General features: G+C 37.6%; 2 long non-coding RNA genes across 3 annotated transcripts in view; both read left to right on the top strand.

Moving 5' to 3' along the window:
* The window catches only part of LOC309641586, a 1,028,702-nt gene that overhangs the window by 912,634 nt on the left and 94,072 nt on the right, over window positions 1–21,996 (top strand). The window lies entirely within an intron of this gene.
* Window positions 1–21,996, top strand: part of LOC309641511 — a 74,288-nt gene that overhangs the window by 6,699 nt on the left and 45,593 nt on the right. Inside the window, exon 2 of one of the 2 annotated variants that reach the window (XR_014252652.1) lies at window positions 21,432–21,500. This is a non-coding gene — a long non-coding RNA (uncharacterized lncRNA). Of the gene's footprint in view, window positions 1–6,406; window positions 21,501–21,996 lie in introns of those variants that run through there. The other variant, XR_014252653.1, reaches the window with a different exon arrangement.

Raw genomic sequence — 21,996 nt, 5'->3', positions numbered from 1 at the left:
AATCTATTCTGGCTATTTGTGAAAATGTAGTGTCCAACAAGAGCTAACCAAGAAATATGCCAAGGCTAATCAAAAGAGAATGAACCAGAATACCTCCCCCTCTAAAAACAAACTAAAAAAGAATAGATTTTTACTTTAAAAGTTTAAAAGGCTAAATAAATTTGAAACACCATTTTAAAATACATACTTCCACATGATAGTATGCCCTGGGGCCTGGAAACAATTATAATAAAATGTTGTGGAGAAAGCCCCCCACTGTTTCTGTGGTGGCATTTCTGCCATGGTTCAAATTAGAACTCTCATAAATCTTGGAATTGAGCAAATAGGGAAATAAAAATCTCATAAAATACCTGTCCATATTCAGGCTGAAAGGATGAATTTAGGTAGTATTCCAAATCAAACTTTCTAACTTGTTGAGGTTGATACATTTACACTTGCTTTCCAATTTGTGGCAACTTATCTAAACAGTGCCAAGTGAAAATAAAATGTACACTTTGTTCATTCCTTTTTAAATGAAATCATGATAATTTTGGCCCAATTCCCTACATTAATGTATCCATTTCTTCACATGGAATCTGTTAAATGCTACAAATAAATGAACAACTGAAAGGTTTTCTCCACAAATAATGATGAGTCTGAGAATCCAGGAATCCTATGCACCGCACCAGTAGCAGATCAGGCAGTGGAACTCATCTCAAAAGAGGACAAAGGAACTTTCTATCAACAACTTTACAATGATGGTAAAGTGTAAGGTAAAAGCACTTTTATACTCTTGACTGTTTCCTTTTCAGCAAAGCCTTTTCCTCATACAGAAAATCTCTTTTATCTTTTTAAATGGCATAATTGCATAATTATAAATGTTATGCAAATTCTGTATTTACTTGCTGAATGACAAACCCAAAATTATAAGCATCGTCAAACTTTGGAAAATGCATAAATATCTCTAGGATAGTATTTTCAAATAATGCATAGAGGTAAATACAAATGCTCTTGAACCATGGGCAAAGCTTAAAAAAAAAAAAAAAAAACTTTAAATAGGAAAATCTCTAGAGGAAAGACCTGACTCTCACTTACGAGCAAAAAATTCTTCAGTGAGGTAGAAGGGACCCATACAGCAGTCTGAGTCCAACAAATTCCATCAGAGGGGACACCATTGAAGTATGTTTCTCACAGTGAAAACATCTCACAGTGAAGGTCTAACTGCCTTCACTATCTTTTACGAATATTGTTGGAAAAGAAAAATATTCTTTGTCTACTGCAAGCAGTCAAGGGATTAGATACAGTTATAACTAGACAACAGTTGTTGTCTGGTGAGCCTGTAATTGTAATGAAAGTTTATAATCCTCTTCCTTCCTTGTAAATCCTAATTTACAGATGTTTGAATTTTACCCAAACAAGGGGGGTGGGGGGAAACAGAAAAGAGAAGCCACCTAACCTATAATCTGCTTTTTCAATTGCCTACCAATAATGCCAAAGTGAAAACATTATTAAATTAAACAATGCTTTGGAGAGAAAAAATGTATTTAAACCATTCTATTTGATAATATTAATACCATAATTCTCATCAGCATGTTGGATATCATCCTTCTTCCAAAAGACGTCAATCCCATTAGATGTCTATCTCTTATGCTTTAGTTTCTAGAAAGAATTTTTTTTAAGGTACTTTATCTATCTATCTATCTATCATCTTTCTATCTAACAATCCATCCACCTATCTAAATATCTATATCTCTACCTACCTAGATATTTTCTAAAATCAGGGAGAGGAGGCCTTTTCAGATGCCTTACCGAAAAGCTTCCACACTAATAAAAGCAAATTGAAATTATAAGAAAATGAGTTTATCTTCCAAGTTTGAAACCAGGGACACACCTACCCTTATAACTGATTTCAGCTCAGCATGATTTTTCATATGCTTTCTGAGTTTTCTCAGTGTTGTTTTGGTAATGAGATAAAGTGCGTTGTTTTGTCTTCCAATGCAGCAGAGTGATGTTAACCCAAGGAGTTTTGATTTGAAAATCTTTATCTGGCATAATTATACATTCTGTCCAGGTCTCCATTGATGGGAAGTAAACTGTTTCCCTCCTTCAGTTGTCGTGGTTAAGGGAAAGGCCAGACGGGTCCAGTATCTAAAACTACAAAAAAGTTCTCCTAGGTCATTGGTGGGAAGTTCAATATATTGCATCACTAATAGCAGCTGCTTCTGTTTGAACTCAGGGTTATGAAAGATGAACTACATTAAATGGTAAATCATTAAGTATCAGCTGAGTCAAAACACAATGGTACGTTTCCCTGCTTAAATCACCCACGTCTGTATTCTCACATGCAAAGAGTTGCTCTTTCCAATCACACAGTGAAACCCTGACAGAAGATCTGAAGCTGAAACCACACCAAAAACCTCAAATAACATCTTTTGGGTTTTCAGTTGGTGAGTAAACGATCATCAGCAAACATTCAGTGGTGGAACTAAAGCACAACATTGCATTTAACCCAGCTATAAAATATTTAGGAATGTGTAATCCCTTTAGAGCCTCATTTTTCCTCCTATTATGTGTTTATTCTTCAGGAAAAGAAAAACAGCTGTTTAAATTATGTCCACCTAATACCTTAGATTTATTGCAAAGACTACAATTTGCTGGTTTCCTTTTACTATTGATTATCCTCTTACTTATGGGGATGTGAACATCATAACTAGAGATAAAGCTCATACTGGTTCAAATCTAAAATTGTACAATAATGGATACCATAAAATAAGGCTTCAGAACTGTTCAAAAAATTAGACTCTTCTTATCTATTTGAAGTAGGCAGCAGAAGAATCTCAAATAGCAATTTTAACTATAATATCCCACTCCCATCACGGCTTAGATTCATAGTAATATATTCACAACTGTCAGCAGTTACTATAAGACAATGGTCTTTCTTTGTCTTCATTGCTGCATGTGCTTTCATGGTGCTTTGCTCCACTGTGGATTTGTCTTGTCCGCATAGGTATTTGAGCTGTCATTCCAGTGTCATACTAGAAGCCAGTATCGTGGCAAGATACTGGAGGTAACCATAGAGCATCTCAACTAACATATTTTTCCCCTCCCCTGAGTATATAGTACTGGAATAAAAGACAAATGAAAATCTAGGATTCACTTTTAGGTATACAATTAGTCATCTATCTTTGGTGTAAGACAACAGAGGTTGCTACTTTCAAAATCAGGGGAGAAAACATAAAGTTTAATTGCATAGAATATGTTCTACCAATCATTTTTATGGTATGCTTATTTTGAAAATGTGTCCTGTCAGGTCATTCCCACACTTGTCTCAACTGGGAACATATTACCTTCTACTACAGACAATAGAAAGAGGGTCTCTAAAATTTACTTAGTACAGTAATCTTACTTACAGACTTATTTCACTCAACAGATGAAAGGAAGAACTATATTTTAATTTCTATTGAAGGATGTCATGAAATTGTCTTTATATCAATCAGAAAACAAATTAAATTTTGAGGGAAAAATTGCCAATACTCAACTTATAAAAATATCTGGGCATTCCCTGGTGATCTAGTGGGTAAGACTCGACGCTTTCACTGCGGTGGCCAGAGTTTAGTCCCTGGTTGGGGAGCTAAGATTCCGCAAGTAGTGTGATGTGGCCAAAAAAAAAAAACTCTGAATCCTTCAAAAGAACACACATTTTTATACACATCAAACTTTTTTATAGGAACCGTATTAAAAGCTATATAGATACATTTTATTTTAAAAATAGATCTATTTTTTCATTGCTTTATTAATTAGCACCTACATCCAGTAGGAATATCATGGAATATCTTAGGTGCACAAAATTGTATTTTGTTTAGGGAAGAAACAAGTATACTCTTGTAAGAAATTATAAGGACCTGAAAGACCATCTTATTGCAGGACCTTATGCAAATTATTTATCAGCTCTGTGCCACAATTTTCTCATTAGTATAATGGGAATAATAATGCCGATCTCACGTATGTGTGAGGATAAAATAAAAGATGTAAAATACTTATGATAATACCTGGCATACATTAAATTTTTAGAATAAGTGAAATGTTGTTTTTGTTGCAAAACACATACAATGTGTTTCAAAACTATACTATGTAGTTTCTCATGTTTCCTACGACCTCTGCCCTTGTTCCCTGACCTGCTATGCATTTACTAAAAAGACTTCTTTTTACAGCTTTTCATTCCACGTGTTTTATCCACTAGAAATCTTTCTGAGACCAACCAGTAAGACCAACTTGCAAATATATTAACAGAAAACATATATAGCATGTGGTTACCTCTTCTGGGACATGAATAGACAAACAGAAAATGTCAGAGTGTCATGTTTGAGAAGAAATATAAATCTTTGTGAACTGCTGGACATGATTTTGTAACACAAAAAGAAAAGACAACAATTTTGACAAAATTAAACTTAATGCTATAGGACATGGTTATCCCCATGTTGGCTGCTTTTAAGATTTTATAGGCCTATACTCATATTCAGGTCAAACTAAAGATAGCCAGATATTATTTAGCAGCATTGGAAGGGGGGATTGAGCTGGCAGGCAGGTACGCTCAGAATACTCTCTAGAACACAGAAGCAGAACATATGCCTGTTATTCAACACTGTCTTGTCATCGTGTTAAAATATATACATCTAGATAGCTCAGAATGTTCACTGGGCAGAAATAAGACTCTAGAACCTGAAAGGGTTTGTATAAACTTGAGAGGAAGAAACATGTCAGTCATACAGAATCAGTCACTCAGATTCTGAATACTGAAAGATCCAGCACAATTACAAGCATTGTGCGGCACATAGTTCTGTATCTTTGTCGATCAACTTCCTCTTATTTTCTTATTCTCATAATAATGTTATACACTCATATGTATTGTATAAATAATAAAGGTAGAAGCTTAAGTGCTTCATGTTAAAATGCTACCTAAAACGTAAAGAGAAACCACTTAATTAATTCTTAAACCACTTAGATTAATTGCATCTGCGACTATGTCATTCAACAAGTCATGTCATTACTGAAGCCAAGGTTAAATTGCTCTTTTTCAAAAAAATATAAAGCCAATATTTAAAGAGCTTTACAAAAATGAAAGAACTGATTGATCTTGCCTCACTCTCCTCCTGAAGAAAGAGATCTATCTATCTACCAATGTTTCAGGCTCTCTTCATAGCCCTTCTTAATTGGAATAGTTAAAAAGTTTCCAAGGACAAAACATTTTACTATTATATTGCACATTTCATATCATAAGGACATTTCAATTTCTCTTCATTCTGGGGGCAAGATGAATTTTGTCACTGAACATTCCAGACCCATGTTGCTTCAAAAGAGTCAGTTGCACACCAGCATTTAAGGAAGTCCCGCGCTCGGGTGTCAGAGAGCATCCAAAAAAGGATGAAGCATCACCTCGCAACTGCCATCTGTTGAGTGTTTTCCCGACAGCTGTATCTCTTGACCATCACAAGTGTACAAATCACAAGAGGCACAAAGGAAGTGTGCAGCCATCAGACACGGAGGAAAATTCCATGTTTGTCTGTGAAACAACATTGCTTTTAATTGCACCATAATGATTTTCTAACAGACACAATGGTATGTAGTGTAGTCTTAGAGCTGATTTAAAGCACACAATAAACCACAGTGCAGCTGAAAAACCAATTGAGATTTCTCAGTGCCAGGAAGGTTTTTGTCCTAACATGAATACTTACGAGCATTTTCGCCAGCTACTCTGTCCACAATCCACTTTTACCAAAAATAACTGCCTCTATCACTGTGCTGGGACCGTTTTGAAAAGTGAATGTTTTTATTTCAAATATCAATGTAGTTAAGCTTGGGTTTTATTTTTAATCTTTATGATGTACAATCTAAAATAAGACAAGTTTATCGGCTGGGTGATGGCCCCAAAATCTCACTTCCCTGATTTTTTTAAAACCACTTAACATTTTTATTCTTCCCCTTCAGTGTAAAAGTCTGCACGACGGCTGTCAGTCTTTATTTCTTATGAAACATTCTCTGACATAGCAGTTGAGATAGTATTGAGATGGTAGAACTGGCTGGTCAGAAATTGAAATCCTTGGTTTCTTAATGGCGGCAATAAATAGAAACTACGCTAGAAGCTACCATTAATTGAGGACCCACCGTGGGGTGGTTCTCCTCTCCAAGCCTCACAGGCTTGGACTTGAAAGATTCCAGTCAAAACGTCACTTTGTGTGAAAGTCTAATACTCTGTTTCTGGGAATTCAGTTGTCAAAGTATGATGGATTAATCAGCAGAGGCTTTCTAGATTCCCCCAGCTCCATTCCATTCTATAGCATAAAAGAAAGACAGAGGGAGAGAGAAAGACAGAAAGAGAAAATGAAGGGAACATTTGATCTACATTTTTGTAGATGATCTACAAAAATGATCTACATTTTTACAGTTTCCATTAATCTCTTCATCATTATAATAACCAATATACATGGACCCTACCATATATGTACATCACACAAACACACACAAGTACTCTAAACTGTCATTTTCTTCACCAATTGCCAGATCTCACTTATTTGAATACCGTCTTATTACTACCTGTTACTCCTACTCAGAAGTGTTGCAGCTAGAGCAGATATCAGACCCAAATTAAAAAACAAAAAAGAAAAGTCTGTGCAAACTTGCATTAGATACATTTGGGCTCATTCTCTACTTTTTAAGAGGAAAAAAATCTGTGCCAAAATGAGCACCACATGCCTCTAAGTAAGAGATATTTTTCAGAAAAAAATCTGAACCACCAACCCAGGACCACAAATGGCACAAAAATTTGGAACATACACTTTTGAAACCTACTATCTATATTTGTGAACTATCCATAATGCATTTCAAAACCAGCTGTAAGATCTATCTGCGAACCTAACTTCTCAGTTCCACTACTTCGCAGTGAATAATTGTGAGAGATTATAGTTAATTGTGCTTTCACCTGAAGGCTGCTGCTTCTTTACTTTCTTTTTTTTTTTTTAATCCAATAGGTATTTGCACTCTTAGAGTAGGTAAACATTCTCTTGTTGTTTTAAAAAAAAATGCATGCACAATTTAAGAGGTACTAAGGAGCCATACCTAATCTACATAACACAGTAATTTTAGGAGGGAGGAAGAGGGTACAAATGCAGCCTAAAGTCTGTGTTATTAGAAATATTCCTTATTCTTAAGTCAGTACGTAGTCTGGCCAGACCTCCGCCTGTTATCAGTTTGTTGTCAGTCCTAAGAATCGGAACTCTCACTCCTGCTATTCAAAATCGGACGCAGTAAAGAATGCCTGCACCAAATGTCTTCTTCCTTCGGTTGTGCCCTGATCTATGCCTGAGGGATTCTTCAGTCTCTTTCTTAAAACAATGGTTTCCATATACCAAACAGCGCAGGCACTGTGAACTTTTTTCCTTGTCCACAATAAAATGAGAAAAATAAGGACTATGCGATTACACACAAATACAAATGGAGCAAACCTGTATTGAGTACCTCACATGTACCAGGCAATGTTTGGGTTAGTGGAGAAAAAGAAGTGAACAAAGGATATGAAACCCATGACTTCATAGATTTTATATTTTAATGGGGGAGATAAATAACAAGCAAACAAATAATATATAGTCAGGTAGGGCTTCCCTGGTGGCGCAGTGGTTGAGACTCCGCCTGCCAATGCAGGGGACATGGGTTCAAGCCCTGATCCGGGAAGATCCCACATGCCGTGGAGTAACTAAGCCCGTGCACCACAACTACTGAGCCTGCGCTCTAGAGCCCGTGAGCCACAACTACTGAAGCCCATGTGCCACAACTGCTGAAGCCTGCGCGCCTAGAGCCTGTGCTCTGCAACAAGAGAAGCCACTACAATGAGAAGCCTGTGCCCCACAACAAAGAGTAGCCCCCGCTCACTGCAACTAGAGAAAGCCCACGTGCAGCAGTGAAGACCCAATGCAGCCAAAAATTAAATAAATGAATAAATAAATAAACTTTAAAAAAAAAAAAATATATATATATATATATATATAGTCAGGTAGTAAGGAGTACTGGACAGAAATTACAGCCCAGTAAGGAATTGGAGAGGAATGGGAATGGAGAGGAATGCAAGTGGGAAAAGAGAGGGTTTGCCGGCATGGGGTCTAGGAAAGGGGCTTTCAACCCTGTGGTTAGAGAAACCCTGCGCCTCGTGGTTGGATCTGAGTGGAGAGCTCTGCCAGTGTCCCAGGGAATAGACTTCCAATCAGAGGAACGATTGGTGTGAAGGCAGTACGGTGGGAAGGGGTTTGGCCTGTTTCAGGAACTGACTGTTTCTGAAGGCCTTTGTGGCGTGTCGGTGTACAAGTAGCCAGTTCTTCATTCTTGAAAAGCCTGTCTTGTATTCTAAGATTATGGCTTTCCTCCTTCCTCCTACCCCCTACTGATGTTAACATGATGTCAGATTTCAATGTTAGTTGGGATTTTTTTTTTTAATAGCGTAACTTGGCAATATAAGACATTGGCCCCCTTATGTTGTTCTCTTTTTTTTTTCCCCCCGAACTAATTCATGAAATATAAAGCAGTTCAGCCCTGGCTTAAGAGGATATGTGCTGAAAGTGCCAACCCCACTGTGTCTGTGGAGAACCCCATCTTAACCCGCTTCTAAGCATTTGTTTGATTTGTTTTACTAGTTTTGGTACTTACTGCTTATTTCCCAGGTTTATTCGGAAAGGAAAAGAAACACTGTGCTCCAAAAGTCCACATTTTATATGTTTGGTTGATTTTATTTTGTTTTAACATGAAAAAGCGGTAGTAAAATTTGTCCCTGATTCTTTAATAAAACAGCATTCCCCGCAGAACAGGTACGGGAAGTTGGGCCCTCCCAAGATCTTTTATAGTCTGACATCAAAATTAAATTGGGATGTTGAGAACAATCTGGTCCTCTCCCCCTTCTCAATATCGTGTTTGTTATGTGTTTCTGTTTTGGGGAAAAGGTAGGGAGGCTGGAGCTGCCTTTTTTTTTTTTTTTTTTCTTTAAGGGAAAAAGAGAAAACCAGATATTTTCAAGGGAATTGACTAGTAGTGGCCAGTATAACAAAGAAACCCCACTAAGCCTAACCACAACCTGACAGAATGAAAAGTGATTCCAGAGCTGCCACTCACCACAAATCCCCATGAAACATGCCAGGAAACCAGCTGAAAGCAGTAGAGAGGCTGCTTCTCAAGGGCCACAAATGTGGCCCCCAGAGAGTCTTCTGGTCCTATTCAAATTCAAAGTTGCAAAGTCGGGGAGGGCTGGAAACTGGAGACCAAGAATTAGCAGCCTTGTGATCACTTTAAGGGTTATGATGGAACTGATTTAAAATGCAAAACCGCATCCCATGGTAAACACAGAGGCAAAGTGGAAGCTGAGAAGAAATGGGATTTCATTTGGTGATTTTCAATTTTAGGAATGAAATAGGGATGGGAAGAAAAACACTATTTTACCAGAACTGAGATTGCCCGTTCTTTTGTTTTGTTTTGTTTTTTTAGGATAAGTGAATGTGGACTGATATATTACTTCTTCGGGTTTCAGTGCTAATAAGGCATACTTCCCACAGAATCTGACAGAAAGGATGAATACCTTGCCGTGCTAATGGTTAATTTGTAGTGGCATGTGTATTTCTTGAATGTCCATGAAGTTTTCTAATTCATCAGCACACAATTGGGCTTTTTTCCTCCCTTAATACAGAATGAAATGCCGAGAGGGCAAGAGGTTCAGGACTGTTGTATTGTTCCCTCAGCCAGTGTATTTACTATCCAAAAGTTATTGCTAATTTTTTTTCTACCTCAGGAACAAAATTGGTCTTCAGCAAATAATTTAATACTGACCGCACTCGAAGATGTTTATTACTGTTGAATCTGTCACAGATTGCATAAAGCCACAGAGATGCTAATCTAGCTCATGTATTTGAAACTCCTCTGGGAAACATATATTTGGGCTTACTACTGAATGAACATGACTGTTAGGATTATAGAGACCATACACGGTGAAGAAGAGCAGCCTTGCTTTTCTGACGGGAAAGTAAACAATAGGGTGATTGTCGGCTTACACACTGGCTTACAGCAGCCCTACTGCTGACGAGCTGTATGTAAAAACCAAGATCAGCAAGCAGTCTTGATGTTTTCTTCTTGGAGTTGGATGTTGTCAAGGATTCAGATGAGCCACCCCAGTGAGTATGCAGGAAACAAAACAGGATATTCTTGTTTGAGGACTGCTTTCTGTAATTATGTTGATTTTTTATGCAGCACTTGAACTTCTAAAAACTCAAGGATGCATAAGAAGTACTCCAGAGGAGAATAAATGATTGGGATTTTGTCTTAAGTGAAATGTTAGCATGTGTTCTTAACAAAATTAACTTGTTTGTATTTGTGAGTGGGTCTATGAATCAAGTATACTTAGACCGTGACTGTTTTGTCTCCTTACCTCACCCTCCCACCCCCATTTTCAAACAGGAAGTCAAGTTGTCTTTGGAACATCATATTTCCTGCTTGGAAAAGGCACTGGATTGTGTCATAGTCTGACAGGAAAGTTTCAAGAGTACCAGGAGTTTCCCCTGGAACACTTGGGGGGGGCGGAAATTTGCAGCAACATCTATAAAGTTCTTTCCTTTGAGCTATTAAGAGCTGTTCTATTGTTGTGTATACAAAGTCTTCAGAATGGAAACAGCTAAACTAAACTGTAAATACCCTAAGGAAAAACGTCTTTGGAAACTTGTACTGTGGACTTGCTTGGCACATTGTACTTTTATCTGTCCTTCCTTGCTGAGGAAGGAACGACTAGCTGGTTAATGCTATCATGCTACAGACATCCGCTTATTCCTTTCCCATCCAAATATCAGTTCTGTGTATTAGACAAGGGATGTGACATATTTGTACGCCAAGAAATTTGATTTGGTGACCATTATTTGCCCTTTAATTTAACCAAATTACCTCATGCTCCTTTTCTTTAATCAAAATACCATGCAATTTCTTATTTTTACTTGAATAATTCTCATAATTTTACAGCACAATGAAAGGATTATAGATTAGCACGAGGTCAATCTTCTCCATATCCTCCTTATATTTTCCTAAGATTCCAATCCACAAAAGGTCATAGACAACATAATACTTCTGGGGCAAAGGACACCACAAGATTCCTTTGCACAAGCACACCAGCTGGGCAATCATATCCCAATGGCAGTATGCCCTGAGTTTTAACCACTGTGGTTCAATGGAGAAAATGAAATGTCAACTAATAGGCAACTACCAAATTTCATCAGGGGTACCCTGGGAATGCAGATCTCAGTCTAAGGGTAGGGCTGTGAAGGGCAGAATTTTAAATGGTGCTTGGGGGTCAGTCTGCCTGGGTTTGAATTCAGATTCTACTATTTGGCCAGAAAATTGCTTAACACGTCTTTCCCTTGGTTACTCTTCTATAAAAGAAAGATTATAATTGTTCCAATTATTCATTGCTGCATAACAAAGCACCCCAAAACTCGGTAGTTCAAAACAACTATTTATTATTATATCTCACTTTTCCGTGGATGGACCAGGCTCCATTAGGTGGTTCTCACTTGCGGATTGTCATCCTGGTGCAGTCAGATAGCAACTGGAGTCATTTGAAAGATTCAGGGGCTGGCCATTCAACATGTTTCATTCCCATGCTGATCGCAGGCTGGGAGCTCTCATGGGTCTCAATTGACACCTGACCTCTCCTTGCGGCTTGGGCTTTGTCACAGCATGGAAGCCTTAGTCTGACTTCTTACATGGCAGAGCAGGGCTCTGAGAGAACAAGGCAGAAGTTGCCAGTCAACTTAAAAGCTAGGCTCAGACCCAGGCTATTGTCTATTCTGCCTCATTCTATTCATCAAGCAAGTCACTAAGGCCAGCTCAGATTCAAAGGGAGAGGACTTCAAGTCCACCTCTCAATTCGGGGAATAGTTAATAATTTGCTGCCATCTCCAATCCACCACAAATACAATATCTACCAATTAATTGTGAGAATTAAATGAATTAGAGTTTTGTGAGTATTAAATGAATTAATCCATGTAGTGTGCTTAGACCAGTGTCTGACACTGTTTTCAATAAAAGTTAGTTATTATTATTTTCTAAGTCCTTATCCCATTTTATTTTTCTTCATTGCGTATATCATTATTTGACCTTACTTGTAATTATGTTTGCGTGTATGTGCTTATTTTCTCTCTCTCCCATCCAAGTATAAACTTCACAACCATAGGGACTTATGTTTTTTCAGGGCCTAGAAAAATGTCTGGTATATAATGAAAGTACCATAAATATTTGTTGAGTGAAAAGTGAATGAACACCTAGTGGATATAGAACTGGAGGAAACAAACATTTAAGATGTTTGGTTGTGAAAAACGGGAGTTCACTTGGGGCTGGGGAAGGATTATGAGCAGAGTTTGACATTCTGATTTATTTTTTAAAATTAAGATCAATATCATCTTTTATCTGTAGCAGTTTTTAACTAAAACTGTCCTAGGAAGTACAAAATACACAAACAAGGACAACTTTGCCTCTAGAATAGCTGTCCACAATTGGCACAATTAGAAAACTGCATTTTTCCATCCTCAGGCCTTAGAAACTGCAAGCTGTGGCTCTAACTCCCCACTCTGCTGTTTGCTTGCTGCCTGACATGAAAAGTTTCTTAACTTCTCTGAGTTGTAAAATCAGACAACAAGGCATACCTCATGGGATGTCTGTGAAAATTATATATAGCTGACAAAGGGTTTCAACAAAAAGACCAGGTATAATTGATAATAAGGTACCAATCCCCCAAAATATTAATGATACAGAAACTTTATTGACATGAATTTTGCTATACTTTATATTAGAGTGGGTAGCTTTGCGATTTTTATTTTTCAAAAACACTTCTTACGTTTCAAGCACGTTAAAAATATTAAAATAATATTAAGTTCACTTTCTACTAACAACTCAACATTCAAACTGTGAGCATATTGATTCATAAATTGACCTTTCTACTCCACCAGTATTTGGCACAGGAATTGAAACAGAATATTGAATAAGTTTTAACAACCATGTTAAAAATAAATGTTTACATTTATCAAGAGAAATTGTGACATCAAAGGAAGTAAACATCATGTCCAAAGAATAACTTCCTAGAATTCAAGAGGAATTCCCCCAGCTCCAACCCCCTCCTTGAGGATATCCAAAAGTAAATTACTTAATCAACAGATGATGATTGCTGAAAGTTCAACAAATTCAGAGCAATCAGAACTTTGGGGAATTTTAAAGAAAAAAACATTTCACCTTGTTTTATAGAGCTCTTAGTATTTCAAAATAAATTTATTGACCAAGATGAATTATGATAAACATAAGAATTTACTTCCTCAAAACAGATATTTGTATGTGTAATCAATTCAAGGTGGGCAATTTATAGGTACACACACATATACTACACACACATATATAAATTCATACTGGGTAAATTGGACAGAAATTTTGTCTGTTTTCTTGTTTTGGAGTTGTCAAATATTTCTTACATTGAAAGACTGCTCCAGGACATGTGAAAGATGAAAGCTAGAGAAAAGAATGATGCAATAGAGAATCATATGTCTTTAAAAGGAAAATATTCAGCGCTAATGTATATTGCTGGCAGCTAGACAGTACAGCATATATTCTGTTCTCCAAGCAACAAAGCACCAGAATGGGCACATGGCAGACACAGCTCGGGGCTCCAGCGTGAAGGAGAATGTATTTGTGGAAGTCACAGAGTATAGCATAGTAAAATTAAATTGATTTGTCTTTGGGCTGGGGAGGACATATGAATACCAGACTCACTAACAGGTTTGATGTCAGACAGTGGCAACATTAAAGTTACATGTATTTAATGTAGCTGACAAATAATAGGTGTTTAGTAAATATTAGTGTTGTTTCCTTCTTTCTTTTGAACTGTGTTTCCTTACTTTTTTGTCCATTACCATAATGTCTGAACTCTGTTACTAAGAGTATAGCCACTTGTGCTGGGATCATCTCATGGTTCTTTGTTCTCAAGTAAACAAACCTAATCTGATTTAGCATTAACCAATGGCAGGTGATTGGCTCTGTCAAGAACCAGCATGGGGAAAGCAAAAGCCAGTTGAAATAAATATAAATTAAATTCTTCAGATCATTTCCATCACTCCATATTTAGTTTCTTCATGATCCATATATTACAAAGATAAACATGCCAGAGCTTATCTGCTCTGTGGACCCCACTTAATATAAAAGGGGGAAACCCTTTGTGTTTCCTATCAGAATATGATTTGATCAGATTATATAAAGCTTCATATAGACAGATATTGGCATTCATGTCACAGTTATTTTTATTATGCAGATGTGCTGATAAAAGTAATTTTTTTTCTCCTTTCACATCTTATCCCTTCCAAAGAATGTCTATAATTTCACTCCTTAAAATAGTAAATCCAAATGGTAAGAATTGTCCTTGAAAGGATCATAAACATTTACCTGTTACTTCCATATTTGTAGGAGTGATAACTAATGCCTATAGATTGGATCATAATTTGTTCAATTTATCCAACCAAACCAAAGCCCTTTATGGGAATTTCAATGTCCAGTTTATTATTTAACCTCATGAATGAAAATACCATGTTGCCTTACTTTAAAAAATTCATTGCAAGGGTTAAGAACAGATGAGACGGGTATCTGAAGTCTCCTGGAATCACAAATGTACAAACAAGAGAACTAATTTTTCTCGACTGTTTTTACAAAAAAAAGGAAAGCTTTTTTTCACACTAGGCAAACAGCAACTGGTTTAGTCTCATAAATTTACATACCATAAGTAGTGTCAGTATTCAGGCAGATTAGATTAACAGGCCTTGTGTTAACATCCAAGGAAAAAAAAGGAAAATATACCCAAAGTCATCTGGTTAATTGGAGGAGGTGGGGAGAGATGAGGTCGCTTCCATTAAGTTCTTTTGGAACAGTTGCAAGATCCACAAAATCTGTTTTTAGCTCCGTCATTCATCCTGTTGAATGTGTGATGTGTTTTCAATTTAATGATAATTGCCCTTTCCATCTCTTTGATAATTGCCCTCTCTATTATCATTTATGGAGATTCAAATTATAAATCAAGAGAAGACAGTCAGAAAAATATTATGATTGTCCCTTCTGAGGCCAGAGCAACTCAAGTAACACTGCCAAAGTCTGAGAGCTTAAGCTATTTTCATCTACACGTTTCTCAACATTTTAGTTTAGGGTCCAATGGTTTTCCTAAAGAGGGGACTGCACGACAATAACAGGACTGAATGGTAATAAATACAGAGACTGTAAGTTTAGCTTCAGTTTAACAGTTATAAATTTGTATTTGAAATCAGAAACTTGCTCTCCTATTTGGAAGCAAAGGTGAGGGGTCAGCCAGAAATGTTTGCTATTTGTCACCAGGTGTCCCCTTGAAGGATATTGCACAGCCCTGCCTCCCAGGAGCTAAACTCTCCCTCTACTCTTGGCCTGTTCGGGAAAAAAAAAAAAAAAAAAAATTATTTTCACTGGATACGTACAATGATCCACACAATGAGATAAGTGCAAAGACATGAGTGAGCTTTTATCTAAGATGCCGGGAATCATCTCCCAAAACAAAAGCAGGAAAATAAAAAAACATACCAAGAAATGGCTCTTCGAGGTGGTAACTGTGGTGTGCTGGCGCCAGCTTGTACCTGGTCAGGAGATCTTATTATTAAATTTTCAGGAATTTGGCAAGCTGTTTGTTTCCCCCAGAAAGCCACTATTAATAATTAATCGTATAAATTTTGAATTAAATACATTATATTAAAAACAAAGGTAATAAATGCACAGAACTCATCACTTCCTAATTATTTTAGTACATTGTATTCTTTTTTGGGTTCTTGAGGATATTTTGGTCTATTGTCTCTGAATGTGTAGAAATACCATATAATGGTGTGATATGGAGCATTCCTCCCCAACTCTGCTTCCATAACTTCCTATTAGTAGTTGGAAATCGGCAATGGTATTTATACCACTGACATCAGAAAATGCTGCAAATCATCAATTTTCCCCGGAGAGCTGGTTGATAAACATTTTGCCGCCCAGTCTGGACAGTGATATAGTTTTGAGAGAGGAAGAACCTTGGAACTGGGATGAGCTGGATTTCTTTTTGGCTCAGTCAACTAGTAGCTGTGATATTGGGCAGTTTACTCAAACTCTCTGTGCCTTAATTTATCTCTCTCCTGCTTAATACCTTTCAATATCTTCCCATTACTCTTAGGATAAAGTTCAAAATCTTTAAGGCCTTTTTTTTCTTATCTTTGCCCTGAATTTCTTTACTCCTGGAATCCTGTAAGTTCCTCCTGCTGAAGCGCCCTTGAATTTGGAATGCCTTCCTTTTCCTTCTTTGTGCTGCTAACTCCTACCCCAGATTTAGGTCTCAGTTTAAATGTCCCTTTCTCAAGGTAGACTTCCCTGAGAGCAGCCCCCCGTACCTCGCATAAAATAGGTTAGGACCCCTTGCTGTAGACTCCCACTGAATCCTGTAACTTTCCTTCCAATCACTTGTCAATAGTGTAACAACATTATTTTGCGTGTAGTCATTTGTCTAGTACCAAAACCCCCTTTCACCTGTATTTCGTGCATGTTGCTATCATTCTCAAGTTTGGCCCTATGACTGTAGATGTCCTCTTTGCTAACCTAACCACTTAAATTTAATCTGTAGGGTTTCTATTTTAATAAGAGCAACCCTCTTTTCAAAATCACTCATTCTACCTGAGAGGTGCTACAGGACAGTGTTTGTTTAAGGAAAGGGGCTCTGAGACTAAGCTCTCTAGATTTGAATCTTTACCACCTATGAGCTGTGTGGCCTTACCAACCTCTCTCTAATTCCATTCCTTAATTTATGAAGTAGGGTTAATAACAAAATCTACTTCCTAGGGGTTGTGAAAATGAAGTAAGTTACCCGCTGCAAAGTGCTTAGAACAGTGTTGATCACAAAGTCATCAGTATTTAACTGTTTGATATTATTCCTACTATGCTTTAACTCTAGCTACACTTCCCCTAATTATGTCACTTCCCTAGATGCCCACTTCTATGGAGACTCGCCTCCTCCCTTACCTTTGATGATTATAGACAATCCCACAGCTTTAATTATCTCATCCATTGGAAGGACACCCAAATCCCTAGCTCTAGTATCTCCCCTAATTTTTTTTTAATTAATTAATTTATTTATTTATTTTTGGCTGTGTTGGGTCTTCGTTTCTGTCAGAGGGCTTTCTCTAGTTGCAGCGAGCGGGGGCCACTCTTCATCGTGGTGCGCGGGCCTCTCACTATCGCGGCCTCTCTTGTTGCGCAGCACAGGCTCCAGACGCGCAGGCTCAGTAATTGTGGCTCACGGGCCTAGTTGCTCCGCGGCATGTGGGATCTTCCCAGACCAGGGCTCGAACCCGTGTCCCCTGCAGGGTTCGAGTTGGCAGGCAGATTCTCAACCACTGCACCACCAGGGAAGCCCTCTCCCCTAATTTTTAATGTTACATTTCCAGCTACTTACTCTCATCTCCGTGAGACTTTTTGACACATCAAACACAATGTACCACACCCGAACTCATCATTACCCCATCAAACCCGTTCGCTCCTTTGACATCTGTATTTCTGTTAATAGCATCCCAGTTTCTTCAGTGAGGCTCCAACTTTCTAATTCATCTATGTCTCTTCCCTCTCCTTTACTGCACATCTTAGTAGTTGCCAATTCCTACTGATCATCTCTGAAATACCTCTTGCATCTTTTTCTTCCTTTTAATTCCCGCTGCTCCCATCTAGTCTAGGTTCTCATTAATCTCTTTCTTGTCTGGACTGCAGTAATAGCCTACTATCCAATCTTCACAGCTTTAGACTCAGCCTAATATAACTAGAAGCATTTTTGTAGAATTAGACATGTTCACAACACAGGTTTCTCTTCCTCCCTCTCTCTTTCTCTCAATTGTGTGATGTTGTATGTCTGTCTTCTGTCCATGAAAGTGGAGACCTTGACCAACTAGTTCACCTCTGGATCCTCAGTACCTAATAGTATGAAAAATGACTATTTACTATTAAATGTAGTACTATTATTATTAAACATTATTATAGTATTAACATATTATATTATTAATATAGTATTATTAAAAGAGTACTATTAAATGTTAAATATTGCTAAAAGTATTTCTTGGATTAATTATTGAATAAATCCATTTTCTGTCCTTGCTCTGATCTATGGTACACACACTTCATCTACTTAAATTGGATTTCTGGTTAATTCACTCCTCTTCTCAAACATCATCTGCCCTTCCCCATTGATTGCCTCCTGACTAATGTCCCCATCCTGGAATATGCAGCTTCGATTAAGAGGCCAGACTTACCTCCATGAAAGCTCCATTCCACTCAGAATTCAAAGAGTTCAATTGTTGTCATTTTAATTAGGGAAATGGCAATATTAGCTGTGATTTCAAAAGCTTCGTCAGCCTATATAATGCAGGACAGTAAACAGAATTGCTAATCTTTCCTTATCAATTACACTTGCTTCTAAAACAGAAGGCTCAGTTAGGAATTTACCATCAGAGTCCAGGCATGAGGACACCAATCAGGGCAAAGAGATGAACATCTTTAAATGACAAAAATATTAAGTCGGTGCAGTTTCCTCCAAACTTTTCAAAATAAATTTTTCTTTTCTAGATGTAAAAGACAATCTAAGACGATTGTGGAATTTTCGTCCATTTTACTTAAATTCATTCCCTTCACCTTGTCTTTAGATGAGACGTCAGTGGATGCACTTTTTCTCTAAACTGTCTTCTTTTTATTCTTGAGCTTTTTTTTTTCATATTGAATTATCTTTTCTCAGTATATGGTCAGAATTTTACTTCGTTTGCTTCTTGAGGATTAAAATGTTGCTTTTATATTACTTGGAACTTAATTTTTCTTTAATCTTATAGGTTTTTACCCTAAACTACAGTTTAAATAATACTTTCTTAATTGATTTTTAAAGTCCTGACCTTTCATTTTTTAATACTGATACTGTTGTTACCCACCCTCTCCAGTCAGGGCCAACGAGAGTCCTCCTGGCCTGGTGTCGCTCCTGCCTATAGACCAAGACTGAGTCCGGTTTGGAAGCAAAGAAAGCTTTATCTTTGATCAAAAAACGGAGAGGCGCGAACTTGCCGCTCTAGATACACAGTCTTTCTGACAGGCTGTGGGCGGGGCTGCTGTATAGGGGTCTGTCCTGGGGAGGGGGCGGAGCTCTGGCAGGACGGGCGGGGCAGGCGGAGCTGTGTTGCTCTGGCTCCAGACGGCGTGCCAGGCGCAGCGTCTCTGCGCACGGCCTGCCGCCGCCATCTTGAGTTACAGTGCTGTGCTTGGCGCTTCTGCGGGAGGCTCACGGAGCTGCACGCTGCAGTTCTGCTCTGGGAACTCTAATCCGACGTGTTAGGTGCAAGGCCTCTGTGCAAGGACCCCTACAGGCAAGTGAAACTAGACTAAGCCCAAAGAAGAGGTTAGACCTTATCAAGAAGATCCCATCATATTTTTCCCGGGGACCCCAGTGAGCTTTGCTGGTGACAATACCACCACTGCATAAGGAATGAGTTACTCAGACATCTGACTTGTTTATTTAGATGCTATTATTTTGAACTTGGAATTTTTACCAGAGAAACTGACTTCAAAATTTGAAGATATTACTCTAAGAGTAACTCTCTTCGAAGAGGAGAGGAATTTTTATTCAACAGTAAGAAAAGTAGTATTCAAAGGTGACTGTCAAGTCGCATTCTGATAAGGCATTCTCGAACTTTAGCAAAAATAACTTCTTTTGTACATTTGACTACACTTGGTTAACGCTGACCTCAGTAGGTTTATTCACAAAGTTAATGTGTATGTTCTGTTTGTAAAAGACACATATAGGAACTCATTTGTATTTCTATACCATCTAAATTGTCATATTTGATGTTCATTGAAACTTTTACCATGTGCCTGAACTCTCAAGAAAATATTGAAAATTCCTCAAACCCTGCATTTTCAAATATAAATGTCTATCAGAAAAGTAGAGATCTGGCTATTAGTTCAATAGCTATGTTCATTACTACAAATATTAACAATTACTCAACTACCTTTGTCCTCTTAAGATGGTATAGTTTGTTAGCCAATGTTAATTCATCCTACGAAAATGAGTTTTTTTATTACAGATGAAAATATCCCTCTTTCACAAAATTTCACAAAATCAAACATCCACCATTTCTATGTTAATCTCACGTCTATTAGCTAACCAGGAATTTAAAAAATTGGCAAGACAAACCCTTAAGCATTACAAAGGTTAGATGGTCTGGATTTCTCCCATCACACATCTGATGCCTAGCTAAGTGTAGTATCGGGGGTAATAAAAAAAGTTGGGAGGCCCATTTATAGCTGGAGTTTGCAGAAGCTAAGAGAAATAGGCAATAACTGCTGGGGAAAAAGATCCTATTACCAACTGGAAAAAAAAAAAAGTTTCTTCCCTGTCTGCCATGGTAAGCAGGTGCTTATTTTGCTTTAGGAAATGTATAATGTTTCTTTTGAACCATTAATCATTGGCAACTGATACTAAAGTAAAACAGGTACACCTTTCCTTATGCTTTTGGAAAAGAATATTGACAACTGAAAAACAGGCAGTGGTTCTCCCAGACCATTAAAGCAAATAAAAATTTGTATAATCTGTGTATTTTAAATATATAGCCAGTTCAGATCTGAGAGATATAATTACCTCAAGAAAGAAGAAGAAAGAAAATCCTCTGAGCCATTTTATTTTTTACATTAAAAATGTTTCTTGAGTTCACAATAGTATTAACTTTACAAACTCCTCATATTCTGGTATATTTGTCGAAGAAGAAACCACGCACTATCCCTTCCCCTGGGAAAAGACTTGCTTTCTGATTTGCCAACACATCTGCGTTAAACAGAGGAACAGATGCTTAGCTTCTAAGGGTCAGAGTTTGGCCTTCTCCCTCCTATCACTAGAGCAGAAAGAAAGGGGGTTCCGAAGTGATGTGGCAGCTTTTCAATGGCTGGCCTGTACTTTTACATTTAAAGTAAGCAGGTGCTATCAATGGGCTGTCTAATGACTAACAAGATAAGAGTGCAATTGATCTTTTTATTAACCTGTTTCCCCAGGTGGGTGGCAGGCTGCTCCTGTCTCCTGGGTTCAGTTACACTGTTCAGTTCCAGGAATCATTTTAGACTCTTTAACTTTTTTGTCTAAACAGATATTTAAAGCACAGGGGCAAAAACACCGATATTCCGTGTTATCTAAATTCTATCTTCTCTGAACCTCCAAACTGGTAAATGTCTTTATAATTTGAATCCGACTCAAAACAGTATTTAACACACGTGTGGATCCTCTTCAATCCTATTGATATTCTTTTCATGCTGAATTTGAACCGTGAATTTGTTTGTCTTCCTTCTAGGTCACAGACCACTTACTCTAAACCTCACAACTAGTTCTGAAGAGTATGGAGCCTACATAGATTCATAAGGTAAATGATTAATTTCAAAATAAGACATAATGGATTTAATTATAGTGTGAATTCCAGCATTGTGTAAATGTGTTATCCTTTATTACTCTGTGGTGAGTTTCTAATTTATGATACTGTGTAATCTTTTAGTGGAGGGTAGACTCATAATCCTGGGGAGTGCTGAGGGAAGAATACAGTACACCTGTGAGTTCCCTCTCTTCAGAGGCAGGCTATTTGTTGTATATTGCTTAAGGCTGGCTACCTACCTCAATTTCATACAACAGTATCCTTATGATTTTAGGAGACTCCTGCCCTGGAGTATGCCAGGACATCACAAATCACATAGTCAATTGGAGAGCAATTAGATCTGTCATTTTCATAAATGAAGCTTGAAATTATTAGGATGCATTCCTCTGTAGAAGTAGGAAGAGGTACAAAACATCCCATGAAGGCTATTTCTACCATAGGTGGTGTCAGATGAGGATGTGTGGGATAAAAGGATTTATAGAGGATGGCC

This window comes from Balaenoptera physalus, assembly GCF_965194825.1.
Source record: "Balaenoptera physalus genome assembly, chromosome: 1".
Lineage (NCBI taxonomy): Eukaryota > Metazoa > Chordata > Mammalia > Artiodactyla > Balaenopteridae > Balaenoptera > Balaenoptera physalus.
This window is presented reverse-complemented; position numbering and strand designations above follow the sequence as displayed.